General features: G+C 37.4%; 1 protein-coding gene across 1 annotated transcript in view; it reads left to right on the top strand.

Annotated features, from left to right (window-relative positions):
• Positions 1-14,600, top strand: part of B3GALT1 (beta-1,3-galactosyltransferase 1) — a 531,180-nt gene that overhangs the window by 184,345 nt on the left and 332,235 nt on the right. The window contains exon 2 of the mRNA XM_082690942.1: positions 1,497-1,601. The gene's annotated coding sequence lies outside the window, so the exon portion shown is untranslated. The remainder of the gene's footprint in view (positions 1-1,496; positions 1,602-14,600) is intronic.

Here is a 14,600-nt window from a genome sequence, read left to right as displayed (position 1 = left end):
GAACCTCACAGAAATATAACCATAACCAAATAAAGTATGTAGTTGTTCTGTCTGTAATAATGAAATTAATAGGAAAGGACTATATTTATTTAAAAAACTGCTGTTTTTTTAAAAAAACTCCTTGAAAGATTTGTTGTCCTGTCTTCCCCATTCTTTAACCATGAGCTCTTAAGAATTTCAAAGATGGGGGCGCCTGAGTGGCTTAATTAAGCGTCTGCCTTCGGCTCAGGTCATGATCTCGGGGTCCTGGGATGGAGCCCTGCTTGGGGCTCCCTGCTTCTCCCTCTCCCTCTGCTTGCTGCCCCCCCCCCCCGGCTTGTGCTTGTTCTCTTTCTTAAATAAATAAATAAAATCTTAAAAAAAGGAATTTCAGAGATATATGGAATAAGATTCTTAGAAGTAAAGTTCCGAAGTACCATCAAACTTCTATCTTGTACTGTGTGCCTCCATACACAGTCAATGGACAGGTCCAGCCGATCAAGAGCAGCATATTTTAGAGTTGGGAACACAGCCTTGTCTTCCTAGCGTCTCTGAGCTTGACACAGCACTACACCATTGGTTTCACTTATCAGTTCCATGGGTAAACAGACGTTATGTGTAACAAATTGGGGAAGTTAAGAAAGAGCTCCAAAATTAGATATTTCCAATAAAAATCTTCTTTAAAATGTGTTTTCAGTAACATATAACTCTTTGTGATGTAGAGGGTGGTGTTTGGGTAGAATTGCAAAGGAGGTTTGCAAAGAACTGTAGTCAGTTTGCAGGCAGTGGAAAAAGGCTTGCCAACTAAAGCCTGTAGAAAATGGATTCATCGAATTAGAGCAGTCCATGATCAACTGCCAGAGCCAGCTTATTTTATTTGCTAGTTCCAAAAAAAAAAAAAAAAAAGAATGCCTGAAACTTTGTGGTGATGGAAGACTATCTTATAGAACATGCTGGCAGAGCACACTTTTTCACTGGCTCAGGTCAGTATTTTTATAGACTTGATGGGGTACTTAGGGCTCTGGTAGAGATTTTTAGGTCAGAAAAAAAAATTAGGCATAGGAGATTAGGAAGCAAATGTGTTAGTTTATTTCATAGCAGAGCAGAGCAATAAAACAGTCTTAGCAAAGCCACAGACAGGACTGGCTAAGCCTAACAATTTTTAACTTCTTTCACAGAAAAGATTTGCTATTACTAATGAAACCAAAGAATAAAATTGTGATCTAGGGAAAGGAAGTAAAGAATCATGAAAAATAGTTAATATGATGTTATAACAAGGAAAGATACCATTCATTCAGACGTGGATGAGGGGGAGATTATAAATGATTTAAAGGAAGAAAATTCTTTCTTCAAGTTAAGTGTTCTGTAAATGCTGATTATTTTGTACAAGATGGTTTGATGCAAGATATGTGGCAATTTAATGAAAAGGCAAAAAAGGAATCTGAACAACTTGAAAAAGAATGTTGATGTTAGCTGAAGCATACCAAGGTTATTTATGTATTTTTCTTTCCCCTCAGACCCGGTAAAGACACTTCAAGAACTGCTCAGTTCCGGAGTGGAGGGATTGTGTGAAGACCCTGACGCTTTATCCTGAGACAAGGTGCAGAGGTTTTCCTTATAGGGTAAGAGACAATTCCTACTTTTGGTTTTGTGGTCTTTAAAAATTAATGGAACTGGGAGGTAAAATTAGGTGATATTATGTGAATACCACCAATGCTCTGAATTGTTTATAGCTTTGTAGCAGCCCATGCCTTGTATGTTTCACGTGAAATATGTTCAGAAATAATTCCTTGGCAGATATTATCGTTATGTTTAAAATAGGACGATATGTAGGAACAATGGAAATTGCAAAGCACCAATCAGACCCTTTTGGATTAAACCATCTTTAGTGAAGATTCTCTTGTCGGGTGCTTCTCGGCCTTTTTTTTATCATACCCACATAGAAAAGGACAATCTTCCCGTGATACACTACAGAGGCTGTTTACTACCAGAGACCGCTGGCACTGGTAATCAAATGCAGAGCAGCTCCAGGGCTGAAGGGCTTGAATCCTAGTACATCTCTAAACCGTTATCAGGGGAGCTCTGCTGGAGAGCAATAGAAACTTTCCTTTCTGAAAATGCTAAGTTGTCCCCAGCTTTGTCTGCATCTCAGTGATTGGAGTCTGGGTTTAGAAGAGTTTTTCTTAAAGGAAAAAAAAACAAAAAACAAAAAAAAACTTTAGCTCCCAAATGTTCACATGAAGTGAATTTGACTAAAGATTGACCAATATCTGTGATTTTGTATCTAGAAAATTGAACCTAAAATATCTTCTCCATCCTTTCTACGAGTACAATGATAAAGAAACTCTCTCCTAGAGAACCCACGGTTACATTTCAATTCTGGCAAGGGTCCTTGTTGTCCTAGGGCTCTGAGGAAGTTGGCATAAGACAAAATCTGCCCTAAGAGTCACGAGGGCTCCCCATAGTCTGACGTGTGCATAGCTTAGGTCAGACTTCAATATTTGGTCTAGGTTGGGTAAATCCAGTTAGTCGTCTTAGTTATCATATAAAAAAGCAATTAAGTGTTCAACAGATTTTGGGCCCTGATTCAAACCCATACCAAATATTACAGAATTATAGGTTTCTGGCTAATAGGACCTAGATATTCTCTGGTTATTTCTTCTGTGCCTTATTCCAATATCAGAGGTACCAACATAATTATGACCTTAAGAATAACTGGTAACAAGAGGGATGGGATGCTCATTTCTATGCCATCAACGACTGGCATAAAATACCCTTTGGTCACAATTCTAGAAGTTGTCTTATCTTACCCGGCTTTTTGTCTTGTTTTGGTTTGGCTTGGTATTAGGACTTTGGTTCTCAGGTTTAGTTAACAATTTTTTAAGAGCAGTTTTAGGTCTACAAAAAAACTAGGTGAAAACTATGGAGAATCCCTATATATCCTCCCTCGAAACAAACATAATTGCCCCTATTACTAATATCTTGTATTAAATGTATTAAATGTATAGTACAGTTGTTATAATTAATGAACCAGTATTGGCAGGTGCCTTATTATTCATTAAAGTCCATTACTTATGAATTTATTCTTTATATTGCACATTCTTAGGGTTTTGAAAAATGTATAATGACATATTCCCCTTGTTGCTGTATCGTATAGTATAACGTATAGTACTGTACAGTGCATTTTATGGAAAATACAGAATACTTTGACCACCCCCAAAATTTTGTGTGCTTTCCCCATTTGCCCTTCCCTCTGCTCACTGAAACCCCGGCCACTTCGGATCCTTTTGCTACTTCCAGAATTTTGCCTTCTTAAGGATGTCTCATAATTACAATAAAACAGAAGATAGCCAGTTCATACTGGATTCTTCCACTTAGCAATATTTCACTTAGCTTTTGACTTTCTTCCAAATGTCTTTTTGTGGCTAAGTAGCTCATTTCTTTTTATTGCTGAATAATACTCCATCGTATATGTGTACCGTCGTTTGTTTATCAGGTTGTTATTGAAGGACATCCTGGTTTCTTCCAAGTTTGAGAATAATGAAAAAAAGAACTGCTCTGAACATTTTTCTACAGACCTTTGCATGGACTTAAGTTTCAGCTCATTTGGGTATATGTCCAGGAGTGTGATTACTGGATCATATCGGTATGAGTACCTTTAGTTTTGTAAGAAACCTCCACACTGCCTTTCAAAATGGCTGTGTCATTTAGTATTCTCAATGAATGAGAGTTCCTGTTGCATTGTAACCTTACCAGAATTTGGTTTTGTCAATGTTTTGAATCTTAGCTATTCTAATAGGTGAGTAGTGTTTTCTCATTGTCTTAGGTTTTAGACAATTGCAAAAGAGACTGTGACTGCCCAGAATACTCTGGACACTTAGCCACTAGAAATTTCTTTAATATTTACTTGGTAATGAAAATGATTAGGAGTATGGGTTTTCCTATGATAACATCCACTGTGATAATGCATTTTTATGAGATAAGAGTGTGTGTACGCCTAAGTGTATATTTATGTGTGTCTGTGTATCTGTGTATGTCTACTATTCTCTATTATACAAAGATAATAGGCAAAGGCTTTTCTAGTAATAACACCATTGAAATGGAATTAGGCAGAATAAATCAAAGATATTTTTGTTTCTAAAACTGAAATATGAGTATTCTATAGATCCTGATATTATAACAGGCTGTGCCTGATGTCATATAAGTCTAACTTTCTGGCATGAGTAAGCCATTTCAAATCAGGTATTCCTAGTCTTTGTATTCAGTTAAATTCACCCATGTAGATAGAGCTAGAGAAAGGAATTCTTCATTATCATTCCAAGTTACAATTTTTCGATAGGCTTGGTTCATGTTTCTGCTTTAGATTTGATTATATTGCTTTATTTAAATATGTATGATGAGATAAACTTCCATTCTAGAAGGCTACTTTCTCAAGAATAAGGACTACTCTCATAATTCTAACTTTAAAACATACTACAATGCCTGTGTTAAAGAAAAAAAAATCTCATGATACTTGTAAAGTAAGGAAGACTTTATTCAAGAGGGACTTTATTTTTTTTTTCCCAGAACAGGAGAGAGAAAGAGCTCAACTCCTAATACAACAAGGACAAGTAGAGATTTAGAACCAAGGATCAGAGTGTGGGATCAGTGGATGGAAAATTACCGGAGTTAGGGGAATTCTCACTAGACTGATTCAACAGGATTCTTACTAAGGCAGGCCAGGGGGATAAGGTATGGAGGGTGGAGAATGAAGAATTTGATTGAATATCAAGGACAACCATATACCTAGGAAAGAGGATTTTCCCTAAACTAACTCAGCAGAATTCTTGCTAAAACTGGACTAAGCAGACCAAAGAAAGAACCCAAGATCAGAGCTTACTTGAGAAGAAGATTCAGAGGAGCCTGGCATAAATTTGGTCCAGAAGAGAGTCATTGTCACCTGACACAATAGAATTTTAGTCAACACATATTATGTGATTATATAGGTGGATTTCCACCAGATACTATAGAAATCTATTAACAAAGTCCTAAAGACACAGGCAGGTATTGTGTCTTTAAGGAAAAAGCAAAAGAGGGAAATTACTCTAAATCTTGTAAATAATTTTGTTTAATACTCAAGACTAAGCTATAAGCAGAGCATGGATCTGGTTAAAAAATTAAACAACTAATGTGTATGAACAGTTTCTAAGTGCAAAACAATCTCAAATGATGACAGAAATGCAGAGATAAAGTAGACATGTTCTTACTTTCTAAAAACAAGTTACTTTAGTGGGAAAGGGTTGGGGGAGAAGGGAAGGGGAATTGTATTAGTGATAGAGATTAAACATATATACAAATTTAATAGGGAAATAGAATAAAATGTATCTTAAATCTAGGATGTACCTTAAATTGGACCAAACTTTAGGTTGCAAATTCATTGTATAGTATCATAGTATAGGGAAGCCTGGTTTTCTAAACATGAGCACGCATAAAAGTTACCTTGAGTCCTTGTTTAAATTTCATGTTCTTGGGCCCTATACCTCAGTATCTGAATAATTTGAAGGATCAGTGATTTTCCACCTCTTTTCTTTTTCAAGATTTATTTATTTATTTGACAGAGATTACACATAGGCAGAGAGGAAGGCGGCGGGGTGGGGGGGAGCAGGCTCCCTGCTGAGCAGAGAGCCTGATGTGGGGCTCGATACCAGGACCCCAGATCATGACCTGAGCCGAAGGCAGAGGCTTAACCCACTAGGCCACGCAGGCACCCTGATTTTCCACTTTTAACAGGTACTCCAGGTTGTTCTATTACAGAGATCTGTAGACCATGCTTTAAAGAACCCTGATCTGTACCCTTTATATTTTCCTCCCTGTTGTATGGTTGATGTTAGAAAGTACTCCCTGAGAATAGAGTGATAGGGAGATGAACCCAAATATACGAATCAAAAGAATATGCCAACAAGCTTAAATTCATGGCCCCTTACAGTGGTGTATTTGGAGGAGGATTGTCCTACAAGTCTAAAAATGAGAAAGCAAACAAAACAGAGAGACCAGCACAAAAACTGAAGTCCAGCTTAAAACATTTTAAGAAAGAATGAAATGCATATTTTGTAAATAGAATAAATATTTTCTAAATAGATAAAATATAGTACAACTATATCAATATTCAATGAATTGTTTATTTTAAAGATATGTGTTATGATATTTATAACCATAGGGGAAGTGATAAATACCCAAGAAGTCCAAAAGTGGGGGAATGACTAAGTTAAATAGTATCACTACCCCAATGTAATATTATTTTCACTGTTTTAAAGGATGATGTTATTTAGAAAGTATCTGATATAATGTGATATAAAAAATGAGAAATGATATGACTGTTTCTGCATAATATATGTAGGTATATATGGTGGAATTTCAGGTGTTTTGAATTCTAAAAATTTTGTCAATATTAATATGGTGTTCACAAAATCAAATACTAGAATCTGAAACCTTGAAGAGATAGATCAATAATATCTGGAATTGGATGCTTTGGTGATGAATTTTTAATAGTTAAGAGTGAATAATTTTTCCTTTTTGCCAGACCCACCATCTTCCAGTAATTTGCCAAAATAACCAACACAGAGGGAAGAGGAGAGACATGCACCATATATTCTCTAGGTCTTTTAGAAAACATGGGGTCATTCCTTTGGCTATATAGATGCCAATCTGCAAGAAAGGCGTTATAGACATAGGAGAAGAGCACTGTTCAAAAAGGAACACCCTACAAATGCTACCATGTGTTACCCAGCATACTGTTGGCAATGTTGTAAACACACAAGGGCAAGATTTTTGTCAAGAGAACTAATGTATGTCCTGAGCATATTAAGCACTCTAACAGTCTAGATAGCTTCCTGAATCATGCGAAGAAGGAAGCCAAAGAGAAATGTTCCTGGGTTCAACTAAAGTGCCAGCCTGCTCCATCCAGAAAAATACACTTCGTAAGAAAAAGAAGACCAAGCTGCTGGAATCCATTCCCTATGACTCCATGGCTTGATAAGTGACAAAAAAATTAAAAGGCCCCTGGACTGTAAAAATGTTACTTTTAGTTGAGAAGAAGTGTGGTATGCCTTCCCCTAAAGAAATATTTAAGACCAAAGAACAGTGACAACAACAATTTTTAAAAACACACACAAGAAAAAAACCTAAATAATTTTTAAGTAAAAAGGTGTTTTGAAATTCTGTTGTTATTATTAAGCTCCAGGTAAACTGTAAAGCAGTGATACCCCATCTGGCAATTCTTAGAATCATTTAAAGGACTTTTTGAAAATATGAATTCCTTAGATAAGTAGTTAAGGTTTTGCAGATCTGAGTTTAGCTTTGGGATCTGAATTATTGAATATTATATTGATGGCCTTATTGATTAGCAAAGTTTGGTGACCACTATTGGGGGAAGACCATTTGTCTTCAGGAATTTCTACAATGATCAATATAGGCCAAGAAAATTCAAGTGAAAAATAATGTCAAATTCTAGAATGTTTAATGTATATGATATAGCAAATAAAGTAGAAGTTCAGGGGAGGGGAAGAATAACAAGAGGATTTTTGGCAGAAAACTTCTTGAACAAGAATCTCATAAGCATTGGAGAGGAAGCCTAAATGCTGGATAAATCGTTATCATCTTAGCAACCTTGATGTTAAGATGAGGAGTGATGTCACTGCGGAACACTTAGAGATGGCAGTAATGCATTTGGCCCGTTGAGGATGTCAGCTCTTTTACCAATCCGAAGTATAAGCCCTACAACCTTTTCCTGGGCCTCTAGGAAAAGGCTAGTCAGGATAGTCAGGCTTTCCTCTCAAGCTGGCTCTTGGTTTTGAGGCAAGGGCTGACTCCTGGCTGAAGAAGATTTTCAGCACTTTAGGGTGGGAAGTCACGTGAAGTCTGTAAATCATTGTTTCCTAAGGTGAGGAAAGGCACACCAGAATATTTGTGCAAACACAAAATGTTTATTACTTACATTTATTAAAAGGAATTGTGGCTTTTAAAAGACAGAGAATCAATCACAGAGTAAGTTGAAGTTGAACTGTTATAAATAGATATGATTTGCTTTCCCAGGACACAAAAGGTACAAATGAGAGTCATTTCAGTGATGGGGACCTCATACACTTAAGTCTTTCTTTTGTGGACTCAATTTCTTCTTTAATAACAAATGTTGTTGTTTAAACTTACATTCCTTTAGCTTTATGTTTCCTAAACTGACAGTAAATTCATTTTATTCCACATGGGACCTAAGAGTAGGAGGTCAACAAATATTTTGTAAAAGAAAAAAGTCAATAGCAGCTTGACTAGAGTCGACAGAGGAATGGGCATAGGTGAGGCTGGACGTGACTGATAGTCATATTGAGCAGGACGTCAAGTCCCACTATGAGATATTTTGACTTGGCCTTACAGTGAAGGTTTCCGAGAAGGATAATGAGAAGATAAATGTGAGTTTTGAGGAAGAAAATCAGCCAACAGTAAAGAAGATGGATTAAAGAGAGGAGGAAAAGGAAATGCAATTAGCATGTTAATTAGCTAATTACCATGAAAGGAAACCTGGATCAGGCTGTTGGCAGTAAAAAGAAAAAGAAGGTAGATAATAGTGAAGTTTTTAAACTCAATTAGAGTAATATTGATTAATCACCTACTAAGTGCCAATCACTGTTCTAGGCTACTGGGACATCAAGTGAACAAAATAGAGCATATATTCTGTCAGGAAAACGAATATAAGGCGCAATAACAAATAAATATAATAAATAATAAGCTTATATAAACATGTATATACATGCTTATATAAGCTTCCCTGAGGAGTGTTAAGTTGGAGGATGGTGAGAGGGTGAGGCTATCCCTGAGGGAAGAGTCTTTCAGGTAGAAGGAAAAAGAAAGGCAAATACCCTAAGGTGGGGATATGACACTAATAGCCACATTTTGAATTTAAAATCTATCCCAAGGCAAGATGCTCAATTGGACCACTCACCAAGCACTGAAAAGGAAGATTTTGCTGGGGGAAAGAATCTTCCTCCTTTGCAGTTCTGCTTCAGGCCAAAGTGGATTAAGTTTCAAAAGGAGAAAAGAAATAGAGTGAATTAGGGAGTCAGCCTTGGGCCATGCCCACAGTGAAAGTCAGTGAGAGAAAATGAAGGTGATAGGAGAAGTCAAGAGAGAAACCAGGATCTTGTCTGTCCTTATGTTGTAGGAAAGAACATTAGGGTTCAAGACTGATAGCTACGAAACAACTCTTGAGATGTCTTTGCTGCAAAAAGGTGATTTTTTTATTAAAGCACAGGGGACAGGACCCCTAGGCAGAAAGAGCTTCAATGGGGTCATGAGGAGTGGCCCTTTATATACTTTTAACTTGGGAGGGGTTAGGGATAGCATAGTCTCTAAAGAATTTTGGAAGTGAGGTTTCAGGGACCTTGAGGGGGCTAGCTATTGTTGGGAAAAGTCATTTACTACGGTCTAATAAAACCTTAGTCATGAATCCTTCAGATTTATATTGGTGGGCCATGTGCTTGGGAGGCGATTGCTAACATGTATCTTGGGGGTTTAGAAATAAAGGAAATTTCCAGAATAATTTTTACATTAAAGTAAACTTACAATATCCTGGAGGGGTGGGGGGTACAGGCTAGGATTGCCTTTTGTACATAGCAAAGTATTAACCTTGAGGCAGTTGAGTCCCTAAAGGAATGTCACTCTGCCTGTTTCAAGGACTTGTCGATGGGCTAAAGGTAGAAAAGAAATTTAATAATTTTTCTTCTGCCTTTGTTTCTCACATCATTTATAGTTGTATTAAGAGGGATTGGCTAAGAAAAGCAGACCCCCAGGTAATAAATGCTGCAAAAAGATTAAGGAGAATACAGACTACAGAAACAAACAAACAAAAAATAGTGGGGTTCAAAGAAGGGGTATTGGGGTTACTAAGTCCATTGATGACCTTGGAGGGAGAAGTTTCAGTCGTCTTTGTTAGCATGGGGTTATAAAAACCCAACTGATCATGTTTCCTATGCTAAGAACAAGGGAAAATCTGTGTTCTTAAGAATTGGTAGTATCCTAGGTGAGCTGATTTTCAACAATCCATTAAAGATATTTTAATAATGTTCTGAAGTTTATCTTTGATAAAAAGTGTTGACAAGTTTGAAAGAGCAAAATGGAAATGTGTTAGGCTTCAAACTGAGGATGTATGTAACTTCTCCTTCCCCTTTGCTCTTCCAGTCTGCTCTGATTTCATAACAAGGCACAGTATTGACATGTTAAAGAATTGAGGTCTCAGCATGCTTTGCTGGGGAGATGCTGCAATACTTCTCAATTTGCAGAAATTCTCTGGTCTGAAGTATAGCTTTCCTCAGGTCTTCACCAGAGCTTGTATTTTATTAATGCATCAGGTCTTTTTCTAGAAATATATGGTTATCCTAGGGTTAAAAGGGGACTCTGTCAATATTTGGTAGCCTTTTCAGTAGCTTCCTTATTGGAATTTATTTAAAGATTATAAGCATTAAAACTTAGCAATAAATAGTGATTCAATACACTTATGTTAAATGTTAATGAAAATGTATAGATGTCAGGGGTTTATAAAATTGGTACGGTCAGACATGCTTCCTGGTTCCTGTGCTATGACCTAGAATTCATTCTTTAAGACATCTTTTTATGTTACGTAGTGAGCTTATCAGAAAAAGTGCTTTGAAAGCAGTGGGAGATTAGCCATTTAAAGAATGGGAAAAACATCTTAATATAAGAAAAAGGGATGGATTTGTTATTCCAGAAAACAAACAAGAAGTGTGTTAAAGTTGATGTGATAGGTGGTGGAAGTTATTTGGAATATCAGGGTCAATGGTAAGGAATTCTGAACATCAGGTTCATATTTAAAGTCAGTCTCTTTCCCCTTGTTCTCTTCCTGCCTCTTCCTTCCAGAGTCCCATCATCCTATGCCTATTAAAACCTGCCTATTAAAACTTGGGGAGGAGGTGCTGGAGGGGCGGGCGGGGCAGGGCGGGGCAGGGCGGGGCAGGGCGGGGCCGCACGGCAGGACGGTTCCTTCCATCGCGAGTGTCCACCACATCTCACCTCCACAGTCTCACCTGTGCTTGCTGTACTTTCCATTCCCACGAGCACACTGCCCCCCCTCACCCCCGCTCCGACTGCTCTGTGCTGAGGCTGCCTTTCGCTGTCTTGTTCTGCAGTGGGGGGAGGGGGAACGGGAGGGGAGGCTTGTGCTTGGGGCACCTCACCGAGAAGTTCTCCTCATGGAGCAAACAATCTGTGTCAATGGCACATGGGTAGTGGTATCGGAAGGAGAGGCACATGGGTGGTTCCGTTGGTTGAGCAGCTGCCTTTGGCTCAGGTCAGGGTCCTGGAGTCCCAGGATCAAGTCCCACATCAGACTCCCTGCTCTCCTGCTGACTTCTCTCCTTTCATGCTCTCTCTTTCGCATTCTCTCTCTTTCTCTCAAATAAATAAATAAAATCTTTTAAAAAATTAAAAAATAATAATAATAAAACCTGCTCAGGAAAGGGCTCCCTGTCAAGTATTTTATAACGTCATATGAATTTAAATCAGTGTGTTACTTCTTCCAAGTGTATTTACATTTTCAACAGGAAAGGAAGGCTGTGTCTCCATTTTAAATATTTACAAATCAACCTGCTTGGATCTGTATGAAAGACCTGGGAGATTATATGGGTCATTTTTTGACTTGGCAGTTGCATTTTTGTATATATTTTTGTTAGCATTTTATAGCAAAAGAACTGTATGTTTCCCAAAATTGAACATAATGAGATTTTCATTGCTTTTAATTAACCTGCCTTTTCCCCCTAAACTCCACAATTAATTTGGCTAAATTGGTTAACAAACAAAAAGTTGTAACTACACTAGTTGCATATTGCTTTTGCTTTGTGCTGTTTGTTGCTTCCATCATTATTTTCACCTTAGAAAAATCTTAAAATCTGCATTTTATATTCTGTGATAAAAATCACCATTTTGTCCTTGAAGGCATTTTCCCAGAAATGATTTTTTAAAAGGTAGGACTATTGGCTTCATTTCTTGGAAGAGAAGAACGTCACTTAGAGTAGTAGTAAGATAGTAATCTAGTATATTTGGTACTATGAGACTCAAGGATTTAGCAATAAAAAGAAATCTTCACTGAAGAAAAAAATTGGCATATTTTGTTAAGAGGAAAAGAGTTGAATTGCTATCTTTGACTGCAAATCTGGCAACACTAAACGTAGTTACTTAGAAATAAAAGTTTTCCTAAAGCTTTTTACTTAAATTAGTTATTGTAATTGCATCAATAACAGAATTCTTAATTTTTTTTATGCACAGAAGTATACAGGTTTTTTTAAAAATCGTATAATATCCCCAAATACTTAAGACATATGCTTTATAGAAACAGTGTCAAGAGTTCAGAAACACCAGAAGTAAAACCAATGAATCACCGAAGTAGTAATTAGTACAAGTTTATTGTAACACACCAAAAAGACAGTTTGCAGACTGGGAACCCTCAAACCAAGACATGGAATGAGGCTCAGGGGGATATAAAGCAATTTATATAGTGAGAAAGCACTGACTGTTTATTCGTCACTGTGATTGGTTATCATATCAGAGTTTTCTTAAACAATAGGGAATGAAAATGGGTCAATGCTTGCCACATAACATCCTTGAGAAACAGTCTATGTTTTGCTTGTGATTTCCCAAGATATAAGGAAGAAAGGACCCAGGTCAGGTTAGTCTTGTGAAATAAGCTCAATTAAGCTTTACTTATATGACTAACTGGTTTTGTCTGTTCAGGAAATCTTCAAGATTAATCTCTGCTTTTTTGTACTTGAACCATTCCCCCTTTTGGTTATTCCCTGAGCAGGCTGAGAGCATGACCAAGCAGCATAGCATTATTCTCTGTTACTACCTACCCTTGATGTAATCAGATTGAAGAATCACACATCCCTTGTTTGCATTCATCATGCCGGAAGACCTTGTAGTCCCCGGCTTCATCACTCGTGTGGCTTTTGTTGATTTGCTCTATTTCTCTGATCCTGATGGATGCCATTAGGCAAGTGAGGGGCTGCCAACAGGCATTTAAAACCCTCAAGGTGATACAATGCTCTAGAGAGTTCTGTATGGTGAGTATAAGGAGAAAAATAGCAAAAGATTGAAACATTCACCAGAGGACAGCTTCTCACCAGATAAGATTTAACTAATTAAATGTCTCAAATGGGTTATAATGTTTGAAAAGTGATTTGTATAGGCACAATGTGATGTGTTGGCAAGCCTCCTTATGCTTACTCAGGACAAGATGAACACTAAGGTTTCTTAATTTTAGGAGATATTTTGCAGTGAGCTTCTGCCTAAATTAGGCCTGTATATGAGAGGAGCAATCAGGTATTTTAATGAGAGATGTTTTTTTATGGAAACAAAAGAAAAAGCTTTATAGTCTGAGCAATTTATAAATACAGTTTCTGAGTTTGGAGAGCAGCCAGTTGAGATTTCTAGACGTGTGGTCCTAAAGCATCTTCCGATGGGCTGAGAGCAAGCAGGGACGATCAGACAGATTTTCCTGGTTTGCAGTGTGAATGTCTCTGGTGATCTTTCTGAGTGTCTGCATAGCAACAGGCGTGAAGATTGTCCACACCTCAGCTGTTATGGTGATTTCTCAGAAGTTTATATCAAGTTGTCCAGCTTTAGCTTACATGGCTTCAAGAAAAAGACAGTTTTAGTTTCATAGTGATTCCAAGTTGAAAGAGTGGGAGAAAACTGGAAATGTTAATCTGAAAGATTCTAGCCAAATATTGGAGGAAACTAGAAGTCAGGATCCTGTCCAGTGTGTAGGAGAAAACAAAACCTCAAGAAATATTAACAGCAGTAGAATCTGATATCCATGAAAGTGCATTACTGAAATATAATTTTTCTCTTTATAATCATCCCCATTTCTATCAAAGATAATCATAGTAAGACTAATTTTTTTCCAAAGATTTTATTTACTTATTTGACAGAGGGAGAGATAGTGAAAGCAGAACACAAGCAGGGGAAGTGGGAGAGGGAGAAGCAGGCTCCCGGCTGACCAGGGAGCCCTATGTGGGGCTCAGTCCCAGGACCCTGGGATCATGAACTGAGCCAAAGGACTGTGCCATCCAGGTGCCCCAAGATTAATTTGTTTGCAAATTGAGTCTGATTTCAGTAAACTTGCCCAGGCTACTACTATTAGGGTGCAAGAAAAGCGACTGACCATATAGTGCCTTAAAATGTACTTTGCTAGCACTTTATCTCAGATTGGAATCCCAAATCCTCTCAAGACTAGGAAGCCACCCCAAGGATTTGCCCAATTGTGCCCCATTACAAGGAGAACAGATTCATATTGAACTTACGTATATGTGTCTATTGTGGTAAAAAATAAGAATATTTAATAAGAGTTTCTGAATTCTGGAGGGATCAGGTAAGGAAAAAAGATGTTTTTCAATCTTTGTTACAAAGATACACTTAACCAAATAGCCGTCAGTTATGGGTAAATTAACAGGGAGTAGAAAAGGCCTAATGAAAACCTGATTTGTTTCCAGATCTGGAAACAAAATATTAAAGAACTAGTAATACTTTAAATGTGGCCATCAAATTTACAATCATTTTCATCAGTTCAGTCGATGTTGTAT

The sequence above is a fragment of the Mustela nivalis genome (genome assembly GCF_964662115.1).
Source record: "Mustela nivalis genome assembly, chromosome: 11".
NCBI lineage: Eukaryota > Metazoa > Chordata > Mammalia > Carnivora > Mustelidae > Mustela > Mustela nivalis.
The sequence above is the reverse complement of the archived record's forward strand: the minus strand, read 5'-3'. Positions and strand labels throughout refer to the sequence as shown.